Below are 24,718 nucleotides of genomic sequence, written 5' to 3'. Positions count from 1 at the left end.
GTCCCCTGCATGCCTAGTGCTGTGACCGGATTCAAACAAAGACCCTGAGCTGAAGCCTGTCGTTCTGAACAGCTGTGGTCAGGCAGAACGGAACCTGAGCGAGGCTGGCTCTAAGAGAAGTCCCAGTGGAAAATGTGAACAGAGAAAATGATGACAGATGAAAAAAAAAAAGTAAAAGCCTATTCCTTAAATATCCCAGACAATTCCTTCCAAAAGTTGAGTACCCCTTGCTCCGGTTTCCATCTTTCTCCTGTCTGTATTTTTCACAGCAGCAGGTCAAACCTCATCTTTGCAGATTCCACCAACGGGCGGAGAGGGATGTTAGCTGATGAGCTGGAATTAGTTAAACTGACTCCTTGGGTGTGTAATGCACTTTACTAAATCAGAGATAATGAATTCCACAGAGAGCACACAAGGGGAAAGGAAAACATAAGCACACAGTCTAAACACACTTCATTTCAAGGGGAGCGAAGGGACCGTCACAGAAAGTTCATCCTTAGAAAGGGCCTGCTCTTCGCAGTTTGCCTCCCCTGGCCATCTCCCCTACTCAAATCTTCTTTGTCCTTTCAGACACATTCTGGCTTTTGAGACCCATCCTTCAGCCTCGCAAGGGTGAGCATCAGCTTCAGGCTGGGTGAGAAGAGAACTTTCTTACACCGGGGAGCGAGGACTCGGTTACTGAGAAGTCATTTTTCCCGGCATTTCCTGGAGTTGATGCCCCATGGTGGGGACTGTGTCTGCCTCAGAAACTACTGAAGAGGGAAAGAATGCTGTCTGACCTCAGGAGGAACCTTGGAACTACAGATAAGTGGCTCTAATGTGTCTGCCAATCCCTTGACACCACTCCCTTAAGAAAAAAAAAGCTAATTCTCCTCCACTTGAAAGCGGATCACACCTGGGGGCTCATGTCTAAGGAACGGCATGGGGAGAAAGTGGAGCCAAGACAGCAAGAGCCAGGTGAAAGTTATCCTTTTTACTGCCTCCCCTCAGAAATCAGGGGCTTCCCTCCCCTCAGAAATCAGGTTCAGAGGCAAAGAATCCACCTGCAATATCTTGGCTTGCTTGCTCTGGGAGAATCCAGCCACCATGCCACAAAGACCCCGTATAAGGCCCTCCCAGAGAGAAAGTGGCCTCCTGACAACAGCTGGCATCAACTTGCCAGCCCTGTGATGCATCATCTTGGATAGGGGTTCCTCCAGCCAAGGTCAAGACTTTTGGGGACACGAGGTGACCTCCTGACAGCTTCATAAGACCCCTGGTCCACAACCACCCCGTTTGGCCACTCCTCCATTCCTGACCCAAAGAAATCATGAAAGGTAAGAAAGATTTATTGTTGTGTCAAGCCACAATGTTTGAGGAGAATGTGTTAGACAGCACTAGCTAATGAATACAGTAGTTGCCCCAGACTCACTCTTGCCTTGGGAAGATCCCATGCCTGAGAGGAGTAGAGAATGAGAAGAGGTTGGGTGGAGAATATGAGAACAGAAAGGAGGGCGGGGAAGAGAAAGGAGGCCAGGATGGAGGGTGAGAGGGAGTCAAGCAGCTCTCCCCATCTCCCCTGCTCTCTACTTAGCTCTTCCTTTTCTGACTTTCCATCCCTCCCTTTATCTCCCCATCTGGACAGCTGTCTTCTGAAGACAGGAACAGGGCTCCTCTTTCTTCTCTGTGGCTCACAAAGCCTGGCAGTGTCCTCCAGAAAGGGAACCAAGACTTTCAGGTAAAACTGGCCGGCCAATGATGAGTCAGTATCAGAAGGAACATTCTAAGAGAGTTTGGCAAAGAAGTTGTGATGAGACATGAGGCTTTAGACAGGGGCTCAGCTGTGGACCCTGTTTTTGCGGACAGTGGTTGAAGGGCAGATTCTTAGAGGCGCCAGCAAACTATTACTGTTGCCACCACTTTGATGGCCCCCAAAGAACCACATTAATGTCTTCGGGCAGCCCCCTCCCACACTGCCTCTGAATTTGGCCACATGACGACTTTTGTCCAATGGGGCAAGCATGATGCACATGGATCTGGTAGGGACATGCCCATGTGTCCCTGCCCTCTAGTGCCTCCACCAGGACAAGACCCCATAAACTCAGCGCTTCCTTACAAGGAAGTCGCAACTCCAGATCAAGTGATATTTGAAGTTTGTTTGTGAACTGAGAAAATGTAAGCCACTCCCTGAGAGCTCAGTTGGTAAAGAATCTGCCTGCAATGCAGGAGACCCCAATTCGATTCCTGGGTCAGGAAGATCTGCTGGAGAAGGGATAGGCTACCCACTCCAGTACTCTTGGGCTTCCTTTGTGGTTCAGCTGGTAAAGAATTCGCCTGCAATGCAGGAGACCTGGGTTCGATCCCTGGGTTGGGAAGATGCCCTGGAGAAGGGAAAGGCTACCCACTCCAGTATTCTGGCCTGGAGAATTCCATGGACTGCCTAGTTCATGGGGTCGCAAAACGTTGGACATGACTAAGCAAGTTTCATTTTCATGCCATCCCGGACCCTCTTCCTTTCCAGAAAAAAAAATCATGTCTATCTTCTAAGACCCCAGAATATAAGTAAACAGAACTCTCCTCTCACTCAAGAGATAGAAGATATTTTGTGACATAACAATAATAGGAAAGGAGGAGAGAGAGATGCAACTAATGACAGACATATTCACAACAATATGTATTATGAATATATATGTATATTTATATCTCAGCAGGCCCTGCAGAGTTATAGATGAGCTAATTAAAATGCTTATGCTTTTAGCAATGATGCTTATTGAAATCACTTTATCACCATCCAAACCGACGTTTGTTTTCAGCTATAATGCAATCCTACCTGGAGTATTCTGACCTAAATTATTTATGTGCCTAAAAATAAATTGCCATCCCCCATTACTAACTTTGTGGATATGTCTCAGGAGGTGGAAATTTTTGGTCAGCTCATGTGGCTCTGAAGGCTTTTCTTGCATCTTCCTTGCCTAAGAGAGGGACTGGGCTTAGTGTAGGAATTCTATGACAGGCCAAGAGGTTGAAATAAACTGAGAGAAAGGCTAGGCCTGGTTAGATGCTCCTGAGTAAAGAAGGACTACTGGTCACACAACTGGGATCCAGATGTGTAACGGTTATGTCTGGGTTCAGTTTCCCACCCTTCTAGCTCTGTCAGGCATGAAGGGGTTGGGTGTGACTACAAAAGAATAGCACAGGGGGAGTTTTGTGAGGGGTAATGAAGCTGTTCTGAATCCTAAGTGTGCTGCTAGTCACATGAATCTAGAGGTGTTAAAATATTTAGACCCATATTTTGACCCAGACACCCAAAAAAGTCAATTTTATTGTATGCTGAGAAGTCTTTTAATTAAGAGAAAAAGATAAATAATATTTGGTCGGTTCAATAAAAAATCATTCTACCTGCAGATTTTACCTTGAATCGGTCTACTTGCCTCCATCTCTATTAGAAGCAGCATCTCTCTCCTGGACTTCTGCAGCAGCCTCCTAAGTAGCACTCCTTCTTCCATGTTCGCCCCTCTAGACCATTCTTCCTGTGGCAACTAGAGACTTCATGTCACTTCCAGGCTTGAAACTTTCAAAGATTTCCCCGTGTGCTTTGGCTTAAACCCAAGACCCTCCCCTGCCTGCAGGGCTTGGCGTGATCTACTTCCCTCTGCCATTTCATCTTCAATCCCACTGGACTCACTCCACGCCTTTAAATGGCCAGGCTCAGGAACTCTCCTACGCTGTTGGTGGGAATGTAAGTCAGTGCAACAACTATGGAAAACAGTGTGGGTGTTCCTCAGAAAACTAAAAATAGAACTATCGTATGATCCACCAGTCCTACTCCTGGGCATATATCCAGACATAACTATAATTCAAAAAGGTACATGCACCCCTGTGTTCAGAGCAGCACCATTCACAATAGTGAAGACATGGGAACAATCTAAATGTCCATCAACAGAGGAATGGATAAAGAAGATGTGGTACACATAGACAATGGAATACTACTCAGGCATAAAAAGGAGTGAAAATATGCCATACATAGCAACGTGCATGGACCTAAAGATGATTGTATTAAGACATACAAAATAGAAATAGACCCATAGACATAGGGAGCAAACTTATGGAAAAGGGTATATATATATATGTGTGTGTGTGTTAGTTGCTCAGTCATGTCTGACTCTTTGTGACCCCATGGTCTGTAGCCCACTATGCTTCTCTGTTCATGGAATTCTCCAGGCAAGAATACTGGAGTGGGTTGCCATTCCCTTCTCCATAGTTCCTTTCTCCATACTTTGTTGTATACCTGGAATTAACACAACACTGTAAATCAACAACATTGAAATATAAATAAATAGAAAATAAAAGATATTTACTATATTAAGTGGGCTTCCCAGGTGGCTCAGTGGGTAAAGAATCCACCTGCAATGCAGGAGATGCAGGTTGGATCCCTGGGTTGGGAAGATCCCCTGGTGGAGGGCATGGCAACCCACTCCAGTATTCTCGCCTGGAGAACCCCGTGGACAGAGAAGCCTCATGGGTCGCAAAGGGCTGGACACAAGTGCAGCAACTGAGCCCTATGCACCATATTCAGTATCAGGTGCTTACCTTATCAGATCCCAGATGCGCTGGTGAAACAGAAGATGCAGGCCTCCCACAAGACTGCTGAGTTCAGTGACACGCCACGGAAGAGTGAGTCAGAGGCCAGGAGGCTGCTGCCCTCACTGCTCCCGCCACTACGGCCTGAGAGACCCGGAAGCTGAGGACCACACGTGGAACTGCCGAGGCCAGCTGCCACTGGGCGCCAGGCATGCGCAGTTTTATGACCTCCTCTGCCAGGAGGAAAACGAACTCTGAATCACTTCCACCTTCTAGTTTTCCACGAGTGCATCTAATCAGCAGAACCTAATTGGTTGACAGAACCAATGGGCTGCAAGAGTCTTGGGAATGGGGGTGGGAACCTTCCAACCTCTACATCTGGCAAGAAAGTAAAATGGCAGTTGAGAGAACCAATCCACCCTACAGACTACAGTTTCCACCCCTTCAGCTCTCATCATCCAAATACACCTAACACACACGTGAGCTTCCAACAGCAACAATGTCCAATACAAGCAACTATCTCTCATACAAACAGATGCATCTCCCCTCGCCCCCAAAAGGAAGAGCCAAAGGCCTGTCCATCACTGAGCCATCTTCAACTATCCTTCCAGTTCTGCCAGGTTCCCACCTCGGGTTAAATTGTAACCTGAGGATTAAACTGCGTGGTTCACTACCAGCAAGACATCTTAAAGGAAAGAAAACGGCTAAAAAGTAAATACCTACAAAAAATACATACAAAACAGAGCAAGCGAGAAAATAGGAGGAGCTGCTATAATCCTTGTTTTTGTCACTGGTCATGAGGCCAGGGATGGACTTTTAACTTTCCTACACCAACTATTCAATATTACTGTAACTCTTCTCTAGCTCAGTTGCTTTAGCTGGTGAGATTGCTCTACTGCAATATACATATATACTGCAGGGAAGCCCATACGGGCTTTCCTGGTCACTCAGATAGTAAAGAATCCACCTGCAATGCAGGAGGCAAGGGTTCAAACCCTGGGTTAGGACAATCCCCTGGAGAAGAGAACAGCTACCCACTCCAGTATTCTGGCCTGGAGAATTCCATGGACAGAGGAGCCTGGCAGGCTATAGTCCATGGGGTCGCAAAGAGTTGGACACCACTAAGGGACTTTGACACACACCACACACACACACACACACACACACACACACACACACACACACACACACACACACACACACACACACACACACACACACACACACACACACACACACACACACACACACACACACACACACACACACACACGGGCTTCCCAGGTGGCTCAGTGGTAAAGAATCCACCTGCCAATGCAGGAGATGGGTTTCAATCCCGGGGTGGGGAAGATCCCCTGGAGAAGGGAATAGAAACCCACTCCAGTATTCTTGTCTGGGAAACCCCATGGACAGAGGAGCCTGGTGAGCTAAAGTCCAAGGGGTCACAAAAAGTCTGACAGGACGGAGAAACTGAGCACACACAAACACACACACATACACACGTGTTTATACAGACGCACAGACACACATATACATAGAATAGTGTGTGTGTGTGTGTATGCTGCTGCTGCTGCTAAGTCGCTTCAGTCGTGTCTGACTCTGTGCAACCCCATAGATGGCACCAGGCTCCGCCACCCCTGGGATTCTCCAGGCAAGAACACTGGAGTGGGTTGCCATTTCCTTCTCCAGTGCATGAAAGGGAAAAGTGAAAGTGAAGTCACTCCATTGTGTCCGACTCTTCACAACCGCATGGACTGCAGCCTACCAGTCTCCTCCGTCCATGAGATTTTCCAGGCAAGAGTACTGGAGTGGGGTGCCATTGCCTTCTCCAGTGTGTGTGTGTGTATATATAAATATATAAATTTATATATGTAGATAGATTTAGTCCATAGGGTCACAAAGAGTCAGACACGACTTAGCAACCCAACAACAATAGATTCATAAATTTACCCCTTTCTCTGTTGCGTACACATTTCAGTGTATTGATTAACCTCTGGACCACAGTATCCCAAGGCCCCAGAGGAGCCTCACGTTCGGACACTCTTCCTGCCCCATCACATGACTGCGTCCCCTGGACAAAATGGGTCAATTGCCCAGCCAGGGCATCTGCCCCATCACTGAAAGACTGAGGACAGGACAGAACAAACCCACCCTCTCCAGCCTCAGAATGTGGGGGTGAAGGGAGAAGTCAGGGGAATGTTAGAAACAGCTCCTCTGCCTCATAAAAGTGCCCCTACAACCGTCTTCAATATCTGAAATTCCAGCATGAGGAAACAGTTGCTTTTTCAGTCTTTCTGAACTTTCATAAACTTTCTAACAGTAACAGCTTCTAAAAAGGAGCTGTTTGAGGGACTTTTCTGGTGGTCCAGTGGCTAAGACTCAGCACTTCCAATGCAGGGAGCTGGATTCAATCCCTAGTCACAAAACTAGATCCCATATGCTTCAACAAAGAGTTCATATTCTACAACTGAAGATCCAGGTGCAGTGAAATAAATAAATATCTTTAAAAAAAAAAAAAAAGAAGAAGCTACTTTGTTGCCACAGAATTCTTTCACCCCAAAATTAAAACTGCAAAATGGGCAGGTCAGAAACTCAGGAATGACTCTGCACCGCTAAACAGAAAAGTAGACGGCAGCTTCATGCCCCTTGGGGCAGAAACCCATGAGTGGAATAACAGTGAAAGCAGAAGAGAAATCCATCCCTTTAAAATTTCCTTGGAGACGGCAGCACAGAAGCCTGGAATTAAAGGTGACAAGCCCAGATGTCAGATGGCAGATTAGCTTTGTTTGAGGGATCCAAGAAGACTAAGGGATTTACCCAGAGTGACAGTCCACGGGCAGTGGCTGGTACCAAATGCCATCTAGAGCTCTCGCTATCTTAAAAGGAGACTCCAGGGAAAGACCTGCAGCAGCCAGCCTGAGCATCAATAAGGACCACAATCATAGGTTAGAGGGAGCTGGGTCCTCTGAGTCCCTCGTGTTTGGAAAGCTTAGCGTTCAGCCAGAATGTGATCAGAAACTCCAATTCCAATGGCTGAAGACCCTTCTCAAACTAGTCCTAATAACCTTGGAAGTTTATACCGCTATTAAGATTTTGTTTGGCAGCTGTAATTCACTGACATCTCTTAGTATGGGAAGGTGACAGACTTTGTCAAGTGACCCATACATCACAGAGAGGGAATCTGGACAGAATAGCATTGACACATACAGGCTACCGTTTGTTAAAATAGATAGATGGTGGGAAGCTGCTCTCTAGCACAGGGAGCTCAGCTGGGTGTTCTGTGATGACCCAGAGGAGTGGGATGGGGAGAGGGGGGAAAAGTTCAAGAGGGAGGGGATATATGTATAATTATGACTGATTCACACTGTTGTATAGACGAAACTAACGCAATATTGTAAAACAATCCTCCAATTTTTAAAAAAGGAAAAAATAAGTAAGGAACCTGGACCAACAGCTTAACTTTCTCCCTCGATCCCTTGCCCACGTGTTCTACTGCCAAGGGAAATGGAGTCTGCTCTAAAAAGGGAAACCTCACAACTCCTACAAAACCTTCCTATTAAGCAGCCTAGATGCCCATCAGCAGATGAATGGATAAGGAAGCTGTGGTACGTATACACCATGGAATATTACTCAGCCATTAAAAAGAATTCATTTGAATCAGTTCTAATGAGATGGATGAAACTGGAGCCCATTATACAGAGTGAAGTAAGCCAGAAAGATAAAGAACATTACAGCATACTAACACATATGTATGGAATTTAGAAAGATGGTAACGATAACCCTATATGCAAAACAGAAAAAGAGACACAGAAGTACAGAACAGACTTTTGAACTCTGTGGGAGAAGGTGAGGGTGGGATGTTTCAAAAGAACAGCATGTATACTATCTATGGTGAAACAGATCACCAGCCCAGGTGGGATGCATGAGACAAGTGCTCGGGCCTGGTGCACTGGGAAGACCCAGAGGAATCAGGTGGAGAGGGAGGTGGGAGGGGGGATCGGGATGGGGAATACATGTAACTCTATGGCTGATTCATATCAATGTATGACAAAACCCACTGAAATGTTGTAAAGTAATTAGCCTCCAACTAATAAAAAAAAAAAAAAAACCTTCCTATTTGGTAACCTCAGTTGGCCCAGACTACACTCAACTCTCTGCCCTAAGTCAGCCCTATAATTTAAGACTTGTGACACTCCCACACCCCGATTATAATGTGTAGAGAGGGGCTACCTGTTTCTCTACAAGTACCCAGCCACCTCCCCATTTCCATAATTCTGTTTTACTGAAGTATCTCCACCCCAATTCCCTGTGCTCCTCCCCCTTGAAATAGATGCAAGGCTTCTCTCTTCTAGAAATACAAACTTGACCCTTTAAGAAACCTAACAGAGGAGAGGACCCATACTCACATCCAGTTTACTTCTTACCTTTGGCAAAGTTAATAGGAGAAACAGTCCAAGGCAACAAATTAGGCCACTATTTAATGGCCTGGAATTCCAATTAAATCAAGGAGCTTTATGAGGCTGCCTGACAGTGGGGAGGAGAGCCTGACCTAATCTCAGAGCCCAGAAAGGCCACCTGAAGAGGGAAAGCAATTGCCCATCCGATTTGCCGTGGGTGGAAGGAAGCCATAAACTACAGGGAGACTGGGCTCGTTAAAATGGTAATGCTCCTGTCTCTACCATGAAAGCACTCCCGGGACACCTCCAGAAATGACATTTGGAACGCATTTGGAACACTCAAAGAACCGAGCATTTCCTCCCCTCATCCAGTCTAACTATTGTCATTTTATGTATTGTTGCACAACAAGGCCATTAAATTCGGACTCATCACTGCTGAGTGCAGGCCATGCTTCACCGACACCTGCAGGCCAACAAAAGACCTGGAATCTCAACTCAGATGACTAGATGGGGATGTCAGGGCATTGTCAACAGACCTCATCCTCACTGACACCTCACACTTCATTTGAAATGTCCTGAAACACTAGCCACCTCCAGGAAACCATACTATGTGTATTTAGAGGGGAGGAGACAGGGCATGAAATCAGGCCCAAGAGGAAAACACAGGATGAGTCAGTGAACATACACAAGAGAACCTGTAGTGTCTAAAGTTATCATATTCCCTCACAGTGATCCATCATCTGACCAGTATTCAGAGTCAGAATCTCAATCATCATCCTTGAATGCTAAGTTGCTTCAGTCTTTGCGACCCCATGGACTGCAGATCATCAGGCTCCTCTGTCCATGGGATTCTCCAGGCAAGAATACTGGAGTGGATTGTCATGCCCTCTTTCAGGGTATCTTCCTAATCCAGGGATCGAACTCGCATCTCTTATATCTCCTGCATTGGCAGGCACATTCTTTACCACTAGTGCACTTGGAAATCATTCTTGATTTTGCCAAAGTCATCTTTCGTTCATTCATTCTAGTGTTTACAGATCATCCATCACTCATCAGGCACTGGGCTGAGCGCTTGGGGGGTGCAGCAGTGAACATGCCCACTGGTTCTGTCCGTGGGTTCTGGTGATATCTGCCTTAGCTGGGGCGCTCTAGAATCCGATTCTCAGATAAGGAATTGCAAGCAGACGTTTCACTGGGAAGAACTCTTGGGAGATACATCTAAAGGGAGGGAAGATGACAGGATTGGGCAGAGAGAGAAGCTAGACATCCAAGCAAGTTGAAACGAGGCCTCAGCTGACCCTACACAGGACTCTGGAGCTCTAATAACACTTCAGTGTTGTCCTGAATTGAAGTCTTTGTATCCCCCATCAACCAATCCGTTAGTGGATGCCTAGGGTGGAGTGTCAGCGGGGGACAACAGTTTCCAAGGTCACTGAGGGTAATTCCTGGAGGACACAGTGGTAGCCATAGACACCGGATATTCCCAACAGCTGTGTCAGCCGCTGTGTCTCTTTACAGAGAGGTCACAGGTGAAGACCCCTCGGTAGCTCCCACCCATCTATCTACTGCCAACCTGAGCCCAGTCCCTGCTGGCCTTTAGGATGTCTTGTCTCAAACTCCTTGCTCTTCTCTGTCTTCCATCTGGTGACCTTCCAGTCTTGTCCTTTGAAGCATCCTAAATACCTAGATCATCTCTGGAATAACATCTGAGTTCCCAGCTGGAGACCGTGGAGGTCTTCAGACAGAATAAGGAAGGACTTCAATATCTCGGTAAGAATATTTTTCCTCTATTTCATTTTAATGATACCTAAAAGTTTCAGTGTCATTACACTCTGGATCATCTGGATTTCCACTCTAAACCCAAGTGCTACCTTGAAATTTTAGTGCCCACATTTGCACTTGTTAACAATCAGGTGGGCTCCAGGTAGCAGGAGTTTAATTTCCCCAGGCTAATGAGGGACAGTTCAGAGACAAACAGGGAATAAAGGATGCCTCAGGGCCAAATGAAGGTTGGATTACTTCACATACCTGTCCAAATTAAGCTTCCACAGTGTTTAAGTCGAGAAGAATGGTGAGCTCTAGAGTCATTTTCTAACATAGAGTACAAGTAGGTCAAGTTCAAAGCACTCTATCTGACGCAAGCATCATTGTCACATTGAGAGTGGCAATTTTGCTTCCCCAAAACAACTCGACCTGACACATGGAACTCATTTTTTTATTTTATTTTCTGTTTGGATTGCAGTTTTATTTGAATACGATTTACAAATTTTCTTTGGTTTCATAGTTGTGTAAGACTTATAAATATGACTGTAAGCCTGGTTTTAGGGTTGTACATATTTAGGCTAAATTACAGTGAACTCATTCGTCAACATTGAGAGATTCTGAGCATTTTTTATCCAAAAGATAAAGTTAGGGGTATCATAAATTATTCAGGTGAAAAACATAGATCTATAGCCTTGCACATGGCCTTCATGGTCTGGTCCCAGTTTACCTATCCAACCTCCTCCTCACACTGATTCCAGTCAACAGAAGTTAGGAAACCTGTTATGTGATGTCTAAACTGACTGGTGGGACTTCCTGGTGGTCCAGTGGCTAAGACTCAGTACTTCCAATTCTGGGGGCCCCAGTTCAACCCCTGCTCAGGGAACTGGATCACACATGCCTCTACTAAGACCCTGTGCAGACAAGTAAATAAATATTTTTTCTGTAAAATTAAACTGACCGGAGCCACTTTTGCCTTCCAGTGGGAAATGGAGCTGCATTTTTGGTAAAGTAAGGAATTAGGCATTTGTTCTACTCCATCTCATTTACAGAAACTAAGGCTGGAACAGAAATGGAAAAATTAACATTTCAAAACCCCACCTACATCTTTCTGTGCTTCTACTGGGTGAAGATCTGAGCATACAGTCCATTGGGTTGTGCTTAGTAAGTGGGTTTCCATAAGGACAAACGGAAACTCCAAAAGACCACAGACTCTAACAAATAATTCATGATAATAAGTGTATTATCAACATGTAGGAAAACCACACTGATATAACCAGATTCAACATGCACATGCAGAAAGCAACTTTCTTTCTTCCTTGCCTCCCTTTGGTGGTTTAAGCGCTAAGTCATATCCAACTCTTGAGACCCCAGGGACTGTAGCCCACCAGTCTCCTCTGTCCATGGGATTTCCCAGGCAAGAATACTGGGGTGGGTGCCATTTCCTCCTCCAGGGGATCTTCCCAATCCAGGGATCAAACCCAGGTCTCCTGCATTGCAGGTGGATTCTTTACCGACTGAGCTGGGAGGGGAGCCCCTGTCTCCCTTTAAAGTCACTCAAAGGTGAGTTGTTCCTCTAGTAAGGAGAGAAGGGTGCCAAGTGGCTGACTAATGCTCAAAAACCACTCTCTCACAGACTTCTTCCATAGGTTTCCAGGGAGTTTCCACTCTAGGACACGAGATTGCCCTTCTTACTGGAGGCAGCACTGCTTTTCCTCCGTCCTCCACCTCTGGGCACCAGGCAGTCGGTCCACACCCTGCCCAAGGCTCCTCAGCCCTTCCATGAACCCATTCATCCTCTTGAGTGGACTCTAAAATTCCACTACCCCATCAAGGCAACTTTAATGACCACTAACATTGACAGAGAAGTGCTATTTCCCAATACCACACTCTTTCTCCCCTCCAATGCCAGCCAGGCTGTTCCACCTACCTCTCTTGTGTTGCCCTCTCAGGCATGAGCCAGCCACCAGTCCACTGGGGACCCTAAACTCCAAAGAATACATGGCAAGGCTCCAAGGGGTCTCCTTCAATTACCTCTCAGTACACATAAGCAGTGTTTCCCTTCCCCCGACGGAGACATAGCGGGGAAACGCCAGAGCACTCCATCACCTTTCTTCTAAGATAGTCTCTCATTTAGCCTTTTCAAACTCAATTGTATTTTATCCTTGAGTTGGAGGCTGATTAAGGATCACAACACTGGTTCCCAATTACCTCTTCACAACCCTACTGAGGTGGTCTAGCACCTCACTTTAGAAAAGAGGTGTAGCATCTATTATTTCTGTGCCCAGACTTTTGCCGCCTCTATGGAAACTAAGAAAGAGTCCTATTTTAACACCCTGTTAACAGAAGTGTAAATTCTACAAAATCTGGGTATAAATGGAGTAACAGAAGGCTGTCCTCTATAATTAAACAGAAGATGATTTCAGAAGGCTTAAGATCCCTTTCTTTAACTCAAGATGAAAACTATGTTTCTATGTGGCCGTGAGACCCTGCCATAAACTGTCAGCATAAGGATCCCTTCAGATCATCTGAAAAGAGAAAAGTCTACTAAAATGATGGTGGTATAAGGGGAGGAAAGGAGATCATTTGAGCAGAAGGTAATTTCCTGCTGGGCTAAGAAGGAGGCGAGAAGTATGGAACAGAAGCAACAAGAACTCAACACATGAGCAGCACTTCTACACACAGACTGGCTTCTAATGATGCACAAAACAGCACAGAAAGAGATTGATGGCTCAATCTGAGAAGACAGAAAGCAAAACAGGCCTGGAGAAGTATGTTCATAACAGTCCTAGAGAAACGAGTCTGAACAACAGATGCTCCCCCGCACAAAAAAAATAAAGAAACTGAAGTTTACACAATATCAAACACACAACTACACCCAAAGGGATAAATGAGACCTCTGACTTCCCTGAAATATTCATCTGAGCTGCAAATATGTTCATTAATTAAATTTTTCACGATTCCTAAGCACTACCATTTTGGCTTTTTGAGAGGACAAATTTCTATGGGGTCAGGGTCTACACTCAGAGTTGTATAACAGAAGCAAAGGACATTTAACTATATTTTTCCTATTTCTGATAGATTTTCATCCATTGAAATTACAATGAATTATTGATATTTCTTTTCTGTAGAAGATGCTTCTGGTCTCCCATTTCTTTGTGTTTCCAAGAAGAGACAACTGTCTAGCTAAATGTTTATGTTGGTCCTCCATCAAGGAATCAAAAAGCTGGGAAGAACCTAGTAGCTCAGCTCCCATCATTTTGAAATCACATTATGACATCATTTCATAAGTCACAGGGCGGGTGACTTATCCAGGGACATGACATATTTGCTTCCAAAGTATTTTCTAAAAAGAGAGGCATGCTTCAAACAGAGACTTCATCTGCTCATGTGTTCCCATGATGACAGCAGTAAGAGAAAGGAAGGTGGAGAGCCATACACTGGCTCTGAAAATGTGTGCCCAGAAGTAATGCATGTCTCCTCACATTTCTTTGGCCAGAACAAGTCACATGGCCACGTCAACTTCAAAGGGAGTGGGAAAATCCAATAGTACCATGTGCCCTTCTTTGAAGGTCCTCTTCAAGGAAAGAGATGCTGAATTTCACGCTGTTACTCTCAAGCATGGTAGTAAGTACTGCTGGCAGAGGGCTCAAAGACTTCTCCAGCCTTGAGCCAATGATCTCTCCTTATCCTTCACTCCTTCTCCTAAGCCCAATTTAAATCCACTCATCAAAATGCCTTCCTTGTTATATTCAACCCAAAGTGGTTTCAGAAGCCTCTAAACTCCTATCCAGAGTATATGCCATGGATACAGTCACCAGGTTGCTTCTGCAAAAGACCTCATTTGGGTGTGTATGTCCATTGCCCAATTAGACAGAAGCCTCCTTGAGGGCAAGATGCCTTCTTATGCCTAAGCAAGCCATCCAGTGAACAGAGACAGTAAGTCATAGAGGGATGTCTGTGAGAGACTCCTTGGAAGCACCCAATTCACATGTAACACAGGCAACCACAGGTAATAGACCAAAGTTTCAATCAAGTACATTTTGCACAAAATTAACAGCCATCAAGACCAGAGAGGTTGCAATTGCCCTCAATCACACATGTAAACTGGACTTCAGGACCATGTGGAATTAACTACAACCCCTTCACTCTGAGAACAGATCACTGCCTGAAAGGTCACTGAATCAGCTTGAGATGGACCTGGTGAAGTTGGGTTTCCTAAAAGCAAAGACCAAGACAGGGATTTGTGTGCAAGTGACTTATGGTGGAAGTCTGCAAGGAACTCCCAGAAGAAACCTACAAGGGAGCAAGAGGAGAAAGATGAGGCAGAAACTAAGTAAAAATGAGAGTTTCAGATGAAATCTATCCTTAACTCCATTCCACAGGGAGCTCTGGAACACAAATTGGACCCTGGAGGCTGCCCTACCTTGAGACAAGAGAAAGGGGTTTTGGAAACTCTCACCCACCCAACCCCAATGGCCAGTCTTCACTATCTGCTGCTCCAAAGTAAGGGGGAAGGATATGATTTCAAAGCTTCTCTAGGTGAGGTTGCTCTACCCATCTGGGAGCAGTCCTCAGGTTAGCAGCTGAAGATGGGCAAACAGAACTGATAAAAATGTAACCCAGCGAATCTGGAGAGAGACCATTACCATATTCTGTGTCCTAAAAACCAGACTACACATAGAGAGGCTTGACCATTACCCTTCACCTCCAGATGATGAGTAGGGACTCCTCCAAGGATGAGGAGGGACCCAGCTGTCGGCTGAGTGTATGCAGATGCATCCCTCTCCTGTAGAAAGATCCTCAGTAAGCTCGTTCATTCAGGGTGTCACTGGGGACTTCCCTGGTGGTCCAGCGCTTAAGAATCCGCCTTATAATGCAGGGGGCGAGGGTTTGATCCCTGGTCAGGGAACTAAGATCCCACATGCCATGGGGCAATTAAGCCCATGTGTCACCGCAACTAGAGAGAAGCCCATGCACAACAAGGAAAGATCCCACATGTGGCAACTAAGACCCAATACAGTCAAAAATAAATAATTTTCTTAAAAAGGAGAGAGTCACTAATTTGAAATCACTGAGTCAGACAGACTCTCCACTCTGCTCTCTTCCTCTTCAGACAACCACAGCCAGCTAAGGTCATTCTGATCCTGATAGTCCATCCTGATTGCTAAGATGAGAGCGGAGGGCTTTTGATGGGGTATTCAGTGAAAAGTGGGATGAATCTGCCTTTGGGTAGCCACAGAGGATTAGCCTCCATTGTGAGGCTGCGCTGAGGGATGGTATTTTGAGAGGATGCCTGGAATTGATACCTCACAAGGCTTCTTCTGAAGGGATGATTTATACATCACAAGACAAAGAGGATTTGTATTCAAGAAAATGGATTCTTTTCCTGAACAGCTTTGAAGCAGATGGATGGCTTCTTGTAAACTGAAGTTCTGTGTCTGTGAGCTGAGTGTCTCCAGGAAATTACTAACGTAATGTGGCTTGCGGGACCCACTACAGCATCCCTGCCACTACCCATCCTGTGTGTGTGTGTGTGTGTGTGTGTGTGTGTGTGTGTGCATGTGCTTGTGCACACATATGTAGAAGTGGCCACATAGCAGTTACCTAACCAGGCTGCCCTCTACTGCATAGCTCTACAGAGAAAAAATACTATTAACCAAACTACATATGCATGTAAATTGAAGATACTGATGAAGGAAAAGTTTGACTTACTAAGCAGTTTTCACCATTACTGTAGACATAATTGCCCACCAAATTCTTCCCATAAAAGCGTGCTCTTGTCTACTAGCAACTTCATGATAAGGGTCATTCTCCAAATTTTAAATAGCTCTGTTAGATTCCCACATGATCTTGACACCAGCTTTCATATTCATGCGATGAAAAAGATCCTAGAGTCTAAGATTTGTCAAAAATCGAGTAAGGGGAAGGTTTATCATTGCTATTAGGACCTCAGTCCCTGACCACTGGGGTGGCTGGAAGGTTAGAGAAGAAATACATAGGATCATAGACAGTGAAAATTTTTCCAGGAGAAGTGAGACAACTTCCACTGAGAAATCTAGAAAGTTACCTAAGGGGTTCTGGAAACCATGCCATCAGCCTTGAGAAACCAAGAACTATAATCTCCTTTCATTGAGGGGAACCAGCTATGCGGTCCTCAATTTCATTCCATCCTTAGGGTGATTCTCATCCAGTGTGGTGTTGATAAGCCAAGTCAGGAGAAGGGGGGAAAGCTCTGATGTGGGGTGTTTGCTGATTTATATGGTATAAATACTCTCATTGTGGCCAATTAGAAGCTACTAGTGTGATATCTGGAGAAGGCAATGGCATCCCACTCCAGTACCCTTGCCTGGAATATCCCATGGGCGGAGGAGCCTGGTAGGCTGCAGTCCATGAGGTCACTAAGAGTTGGACACGACTGAGCGACTTCCCTTTCACTTTTCTCTTTCATGCATTGGAGAAGGAAATGGCAACCCACTCCAGTGTTCTTGCCTGGAGAATCCCAGGGACAGGGGAGCCTGGTGGGCTGCCGTCTGTGGGGTCGCACAGAGTCGGACACGACTGAAGCGACTTAGCAGCAGCAGTGTGATATCACCAGACAAGAGACTGGAAAGAAACTCACTCAATCAGTTCTCACCAACCAGAATCAGCTGGCTGTAGATCAGCACAAGGAGAAACACAAAGAGATGAAGGGTTGGACTGTGCAAAAGCATCTGTCTCTGCCTTTCCATCTTTCACCTGCAGACACGAGCATCACCCAAGAAAACATCTTCAAGTTACTCTCCCCGAGTACAGAAAAGTTGGATCACTGAAGGTGTGAAGCCTTGTAAGATACAAGGAATTCACCAAGCCCATCTTTGTCCATCGTAGGAAAGAGTTCTTTGGGTTGCATGTTATCAAATCCTGTATAATTCACGTGCCTACCACAGTGCTTTGCCCACCTTGACCACTCACTGATGATTACTGAGGGACTGGTTTAGTGACCCTTTTTTCCAAATGTCTCACTAAGTCTGATCACCCAAATCCAGCCTTCCCAGACCTGAGGATTTTTTCCCCAAAGTTATTAATATATGCAAAGTTAAAGATACTGAAATTTGGAAGGGACAATAAATCCAGCAAATAATCTTTTCTTCTGTCCCTCTAATAAGTGGGGGATTTTTTGTTTGTTTAATCACAGTCATGTTCGACTCTTTTGCGACCCTGTGGACTATAGCCCGCCAGGCTCCTCTATCCATGGAATTTGCCAGGCAAGAATACTGGAGTGAGTTGTCATTTCCTTCTCCAGGAGATCTTCCCATCCCAGGAACTGAACCTGCATTTCCTGCAGTGGCAGGCAGATTCTTTAACACTGAGCCACCAAGGAAAACTATCACAAAGATTAGCACTTTCTATTCTGATTTATAACAGAGAACAGGACAGCTTGTTTTTCATTTAAGTCATTTATATCTGTCACCTCCACTTACATCAAAGTTCAGTGATATTCTACAAAAGCTGCTTTTGAAAACTCATCACTCACAAACTGAAATGAAACTACACTAAGCTCTAAAAATGCCATCCAAGACCTCTATGGATCTCTTTCTGTGGTTTTCTAGTAAGACTAGTAGAAACTTTGAGTGTTTCCTAGGAAAGAGCAACTAGGGATACATTATCATATCATCATAGGAGTAAAGTTAAGAGATAAAGATGTCTTACATAAGGTGTCTTTTAAGCAGGAAACAATCCATCTGGGGTCAAACCAAAACGGGAATAGTTTCTTTTCAGTTTGCAAAAATCTCAAAGAGGGGGGAGGTTTCGCCTGTCCTTTTATAATGTCATGATCCTTTATGACATTTGAAATATGTTGGAATAGCCACCTGCAGGCATGCTGAGAGCAATTCTAACAAAATTTAGTCTAACTCAAGTAACTTTTTAAAAGAAAAATCCACCCCAACCTAGTGTCAAATACTTTGCTGAAATGTTCTGCTCAATGCACCTGGCTTTTCTCCACCTCGCTCCTATGTGTTACCAAATATTCAGTATAATAAATTTATTTTCCCTTCGCCCACTGATTTTATAATTCCATCAGTGAGAAGCTATCAGGTTTTGGGGGCAAGATTCTTTGTTTTTTGGTTTTTTTTTTTTAAGATTCTTTGTTTACAGCTCTCAGCTTGCCTGTTGCTGAAGATTTCATTATCCTCCACATGACTCCAGATTTCTTTTCTCCTGGTATTTGCTCCATTCTTTTACAAGGAAATTTAAATCTATTCAAGAGATATTCACTTTCAGTGTGCAGTATCTTTGCCATTTTTCAAAATCTGTCATTACACCTTTCAGCATCTTCTTCACTTCATGACGACTTCACCACGATCGTAGAAGCAGATGAGCTAGACCTAGAAAAACTTGATGCCCTAGTTCATACCTTCTTGGACATATCCACAGAACTTTGCTTTATTAGGGTTTTTGTTGTTGCTCTTCTGTTTTACTGGTTTTCATTGTTGTTCTTAGTAAGGGAAGGAGTTTTCCATGATGGTTCAAATTCCCTTTCTGTCTTTTTTCACACAATATGAATCCTCAGTGTTGGACATTCTAATACACTCATTTATTTCATTTCCCCCCTTTTAATATATTTCTTCTTAATTTCCTTTGAGGAGAAAGAGGGGAAATTTACCAGAATTCTGATTTTCATGGGTTTTGGAATTACAGACCTGGGTTCAGATCTCAGCTTTACCACCTACCAGCTGAACGACCTCTGATAGGTTACTGACCTCTCAAAGCACCGTTGTCACCTGGAGCACAGACAGGGCACCATCACTTCCCCCTACCCAGGATCATTTGAGGTTGCATGAGTTAGCCCATGTGGAAGCCCTTGGAAACCTAACCCTAATTCTATCTTACCCTCTCTTAATTTTACTTAATTTTCTGTTCCCTCAGTTGCACACAACTCCATCTCATGCCCAAAGCCCTACTCCAAATCAGCAAAGAATCCTTCTAGAAATCTCCAGAAAACCTTTACCTAGCCACCATCTCTCCAGCCTATCTGACACCCAAACAGCATCTCAGTGAGATCTGAAGCCCACCAACCACCAGAAATTTCTCAGTGATCTCATCAACTTGAAGAACATGGCTGCAACCCAGGACTGTGAAAAGAGATGGGACAGGGATTTTCCTGAAAGACCCTGGTTCTGACCTACTGTATAGGTTATGGAACTCTGTTCAACATTATGTGGCAGCCTGGATGAGAGGGAGTTTGGGGGAGAATGGATACATGTATACAGACGGCTGAGTCCCTTCACTGTTTACTTGAAACTATCAGAACATTGTTAATCAGCTATGTTCTTGTTATTAAGTCACCAAGTCATATCTGACTCTGCAGCCCCATGGACTGCAGCACGCCAGGCTTCCCTGTCCTTCACTATCTCCCTGAGTTTGCTCAAACTCATGTCCATTGAGTTGGTGATGTCATCCAACCATCTCATCCTCTGCCACCCCCTTCTCCTCCTACCCTCAATCTTACCCAGCATCAGGGTCTTTTCCAATAAGTTGGCTCTTTGCATCAGGTGGCTATACCCCAATACAAAATAAAAAGTTAAAAATAAAATAACATCAATAGAAAACAAATTTTTTTAATATATTTTAAAAGGCCCTTGTTCTGTCCTCTCAATTCTTTAGTGCCCTAATCAATCTGCTTGGGCCTTGAGTCATCATTGTCAAATTGCCTTGCATGAGAGAATCCTATTTGTCTTTGTTCTATTTTGTTTTTTCAAGAAAATTCAGAGACTTGATTCCTTGTTGAAAAAAAGTTCTTGCTTCTTTTTTGACCCCATTCTCCATCTTTGAGCAAATACAACCAGGAACCCATTTTTACCGTAATTAATGCCCATAGTGCTGCAGAGATAGTGGAGTTTTTTAAGCTCCATGATTATTCCCACACTTCCAATTAACTCTTTTTCTTTTTGCTCTAAAATTCAGATGATTTCCCCGAGGACTGATTCTTCTCACTCTGGAACATATACTTGCTGTCTTTAGTGCTTATTATTTATAATCCTCATCTGCTTCCCTAGTTGATGAGAAACAAAATCACTATGGAAGATCTTCTGGCCAAGAAGCATCTTAAAATATACTCACGGGGCCCTGAGAATTATGATTTGAAGATGAGATCATGATAGCTACAGTGAGGAATTAATTGAGGAGGGCAGCTAAGTTTACTAAGTTAGGCAGATGTTACTGGACTCATCCTAGCTTAGAAAGAAATATATCACCATCCTCTGTCAAATGACTATTCATTATGTCTGGGCAGCCTGCTTTGTATTTTACATGCACTATCTCATTCTATCCTTAGAGAAACTTTATGATCTAATGACTACTACTAGAAGACATTTGCAGATAAGGAAACTAAAGCTTTAAAAGGCAAAATATTGGGACTTCCCTGGTGATCCAGTGGTTAACACTCTGCGCTCTCAATTCAGGGGGCCTGGATTCAATCCCTAATCAGGGAAGATTCCACATGTCATAACTAAGGGTGGTACAGCCCCCCCAAAAAAGGCAAAATATCAATAACTTGCCCAGTATCACACAGCTAGCAGCAACAGATCCAGGCAAATCCAGATCTGACTCTAAAACTCAAGCCTTCAAGCCCAATGTTCTAATATATCTGAAAAAAATCCAGCTCACTTCATAATGATATTCAGGAATCTCATAGAAATCTATATGACATTGTATACCAATAATTGACCTGTAGAGAAAAAGAGAAATTTCTCTTTAGTTTATTAGATGCAAGGGCCTATGATACAACTCTAGGAGCTCAGAAATGAATTATAGACTGCCCTCAGAAGAGAGAGATTGCATTATGAAAAGTGAGCATTCCACAAAAAACAAATGACCCATCAAAAAAATTGTCAGAAGACCTAAACAGACATTTCACCAAAGAAGATAGACAGATGGCCAATAGGCACAGGAAAAATCAAAACTACAATGAGTTGCTTTCTCACACTTCTCAGAATGGCCATCATCAAAAAGTCTACAAATAACAAACGCCAGAGGCTGTGAAGAAAAGGGAACCCTCCTACAATGCAAGTTGGTGTACCCACTATGGAGAACAGTATGGAGGTTCCTCAGAAAACTAAAAATAGAATTAACATATGATCCAGCAATCCCACCCCTGGGCATATATACAGAGAAAACCATAATTCAAAAAGATACATGCATCCCTATGTTCACAGTAACACTATGTAAAACAGCCAAGACATGGAAACAACTTAAACGTCCATCTACAGATGAATAGATAAAGAAAATAGATAAAGATATATATGTACAGTGGAATACTATTCAGCCATAAAAAGAATGAAATTATGCCATTAGTAGCAACATGGATGGTTATTGCTATTTAGTCTGTAAGTCACATCTGACTCTTTGTGACCCCATGGACTGTAGCCTGCCAGGTTCCTCTGTCCAGAGGACGGACCCACAGATTATCATACTGGGTGAAGTAAGTCAGAAAGAGAAAGGCAAATACCATATGACATCACTTATATACGGAATCTAAAATATTACACAAATGAACTTACCTTCCAAACAGAAACAGACTCACAGACAGAGAGAACGGACTTGTGGCTGCCAAGGAGGAGAGGAGGGATGAACTGGGAGTTTGTAATTAGTAGATGCAAACTAGTTTGTTCAAAACGGATGAACAACAAAGCCCTGCCGTATAGCGCAGTGAGCTACATTCAACATCCTGTGATAAGCCATAATGAAAAAGAACAGGTGTGTGTGTGTGTATGTAAATGAGTCACTTTGTTGTATGGCAGAACTTAACATAGCATTATAAATTGACTTTGATGAAATAAATTTTCTTAAAGTATTGCAAAGATCTGCCTGTAATCAAATAGGAACCTATCAATGATTTCTATTGGTGATGCTGTGAACACTACTATGGTTTGTTTCCAACATCTGAAATATAAGGAAATGCTAAATTTTAGGGATTAGTGAAAAGAAAAGTATATTTCTGCCCAAAACTAAAATAAAAAGTAATGCAAAGACCTGACAGAGGACATTCTGGTTGCAGAATCCAGAAAACTCTTTTCATTTCATTTTAAATACCCCCTCTCCCTCCCCATCTCAAAATAAAAAAAAAAAAAGTTGGTTTGTAACCCAGACCAAATGAAATGCTAAATGACAAGTATTACGAATTTTTCTCCAGGCAATGTAAAGTCCTAAGGCAAAAGAACCCTACTTTTTTGCTGAATACACAATATTTTTTATCCATCTGAGGTCAGGCTAGTGTGGGGTCAGGAGGCAGCGGCAAGACTAGCAGAGGGATCCATTCTCCACCAGGAATTCCTGAGGACAAAAAAAGAGGAGACTGACGGGCCGCAAACAGCATCAAGATCAGAGGCAGGTCACTATCGGCCAGCCAGGAAATCCTTGCACCCAGCTGTCATCGGGGACCTGGAAATAAAGGGGAATATCCACTTCCGACCTCTCCTTCTCTGTATCTCTCCAAACCCAAAGTTATACTGAAAACAGTCATAAATATCACAAATGTAGGACACACGTCTCATGGCCCATCTTGCAATAAAGTTTCTGCTTTGTAATAAAGTTCCTAAAGTGTTCTTTATGGAAACTGTCCTTTTTCTGTTGCTTTTCTTTTGTCTTCATAATCTCAGTGGTGACATGTTATGAAAGGGCTGGGTGCGCGGCTAATAAAAGCCTCGCCGCTCGGGGTTTGAGTGACTGCGCTTGTCTCCAGGCTGCTGGCGGGTTAATGTGGCGAGGTGCCAACAGTGCCTCAAAAAATAACAATAATGTGATTTAGGTCTAGTGTCATTAAACTTGATTAGCTGAGTGCGCTCATGAAAATCCACAATTAACTAGAAAAACAAGAAGACAGATGTCTCTGCCAGGAAATTGAGAGCCTGGTCTGCTATCAGATTGGTTTTCTTCCCACCTGAGGACCCTGGCTCTGCACCCCTCTCTTCCTATTCTTATGCAAGTGAGTATCCTCAGTGTGACTCATCTCTTATCTAATCATCACTACCTTTCATGGGGAGGTGGAAGGAAAGGAAAGGCCATTCTTTCGACGGTGCTGAAGCTCATCAGACAAAGTGAAGTATCAATAGGGAACCGTGGACTGAGCTCCCCGCTCACACTTTCAAGTCCCTTGGGCCCAGTGCTTCTCAGCTGGGACTCATCCTATCCCACTGGGGGACATCTGACAGCACCCAGAGATGGTCTGGGTTGTTCCTACTGGAGAGGTTGCTGCTGGTATCCAGTGGGTAGAGACCAAGAATGCTGCTGAATGTTCCTATAACGCACAGGACAGCCCCCACTTCATTTGGGTCAGGATCTCTGATGCAAAATGTCAGCAGTTCTGATGCTGAGACAAAGGCAGACTCAAAGAGGACCATCCTCTGACCCAGACCAGCAAAGCCCTTTCACTGAGGAGCCAGCTCCTCAGATCCCCAGGTCAGCCCTGGGCCATACATCTTGGCGATTCTGAGAAACAAGAAACACAAGTAACAGTATGCAGGAGCCCAGCAGAGGTTGGGGGAAAAAAGTCATCGTTCTAGGAGAGCTGGCATCAGCTTAAGAACGAGGCCTTTACATGAGGATCACTCCTTATGACAGTATTTGTTATAAAGGTAATGACCTCTCATATCACACTCTGCTCAACTCCTGGGGAAAATGGCTTTTTATCACATTCTTTCTCCAGTTTCTCATTTTCAGCTCAAGACCATCAAGAGTAGGATGAGGTCAAGAAACCACAGACTGAGTCATGGGGGGACAGGTTCCACGCATGGACTTTTATTCAACTTGGTACAAGTAAGCTTTGAAACCTAGATTTCCCCAGGCACTAAAATAAGGCTGCTTATAATCTTTCTGTCTCACGGGGACAATTCAGAGAAGGAAAGACTTTCCAGAACCACTTATTAATGTAGAAGGTTGAACCGTATGAAATGGCCATCCTCATAGGACAAAACTGGTTGACTATTAGCATTTTCTTTTGGTTCAACTTCATTAGGTTA

This window comes from Cervus elaphus, chromosome 24 (genome assembly GCF_910594005.1).
Source record: "Cervus elaphus chromosome 24, mCerEla1.1, whole genome shotgun sequence".
Taxonomy (NCBI): Eukaryota; Metazoa; Chordata; class Mammalia; order Artiodactyla; family Cervidae; genus Cervus; species Cervus elaphus.
The sequence above is the reverse complement of the archived record's forward strand: the minus strand, read 5'-3'. Positions refer to the sequence as shown.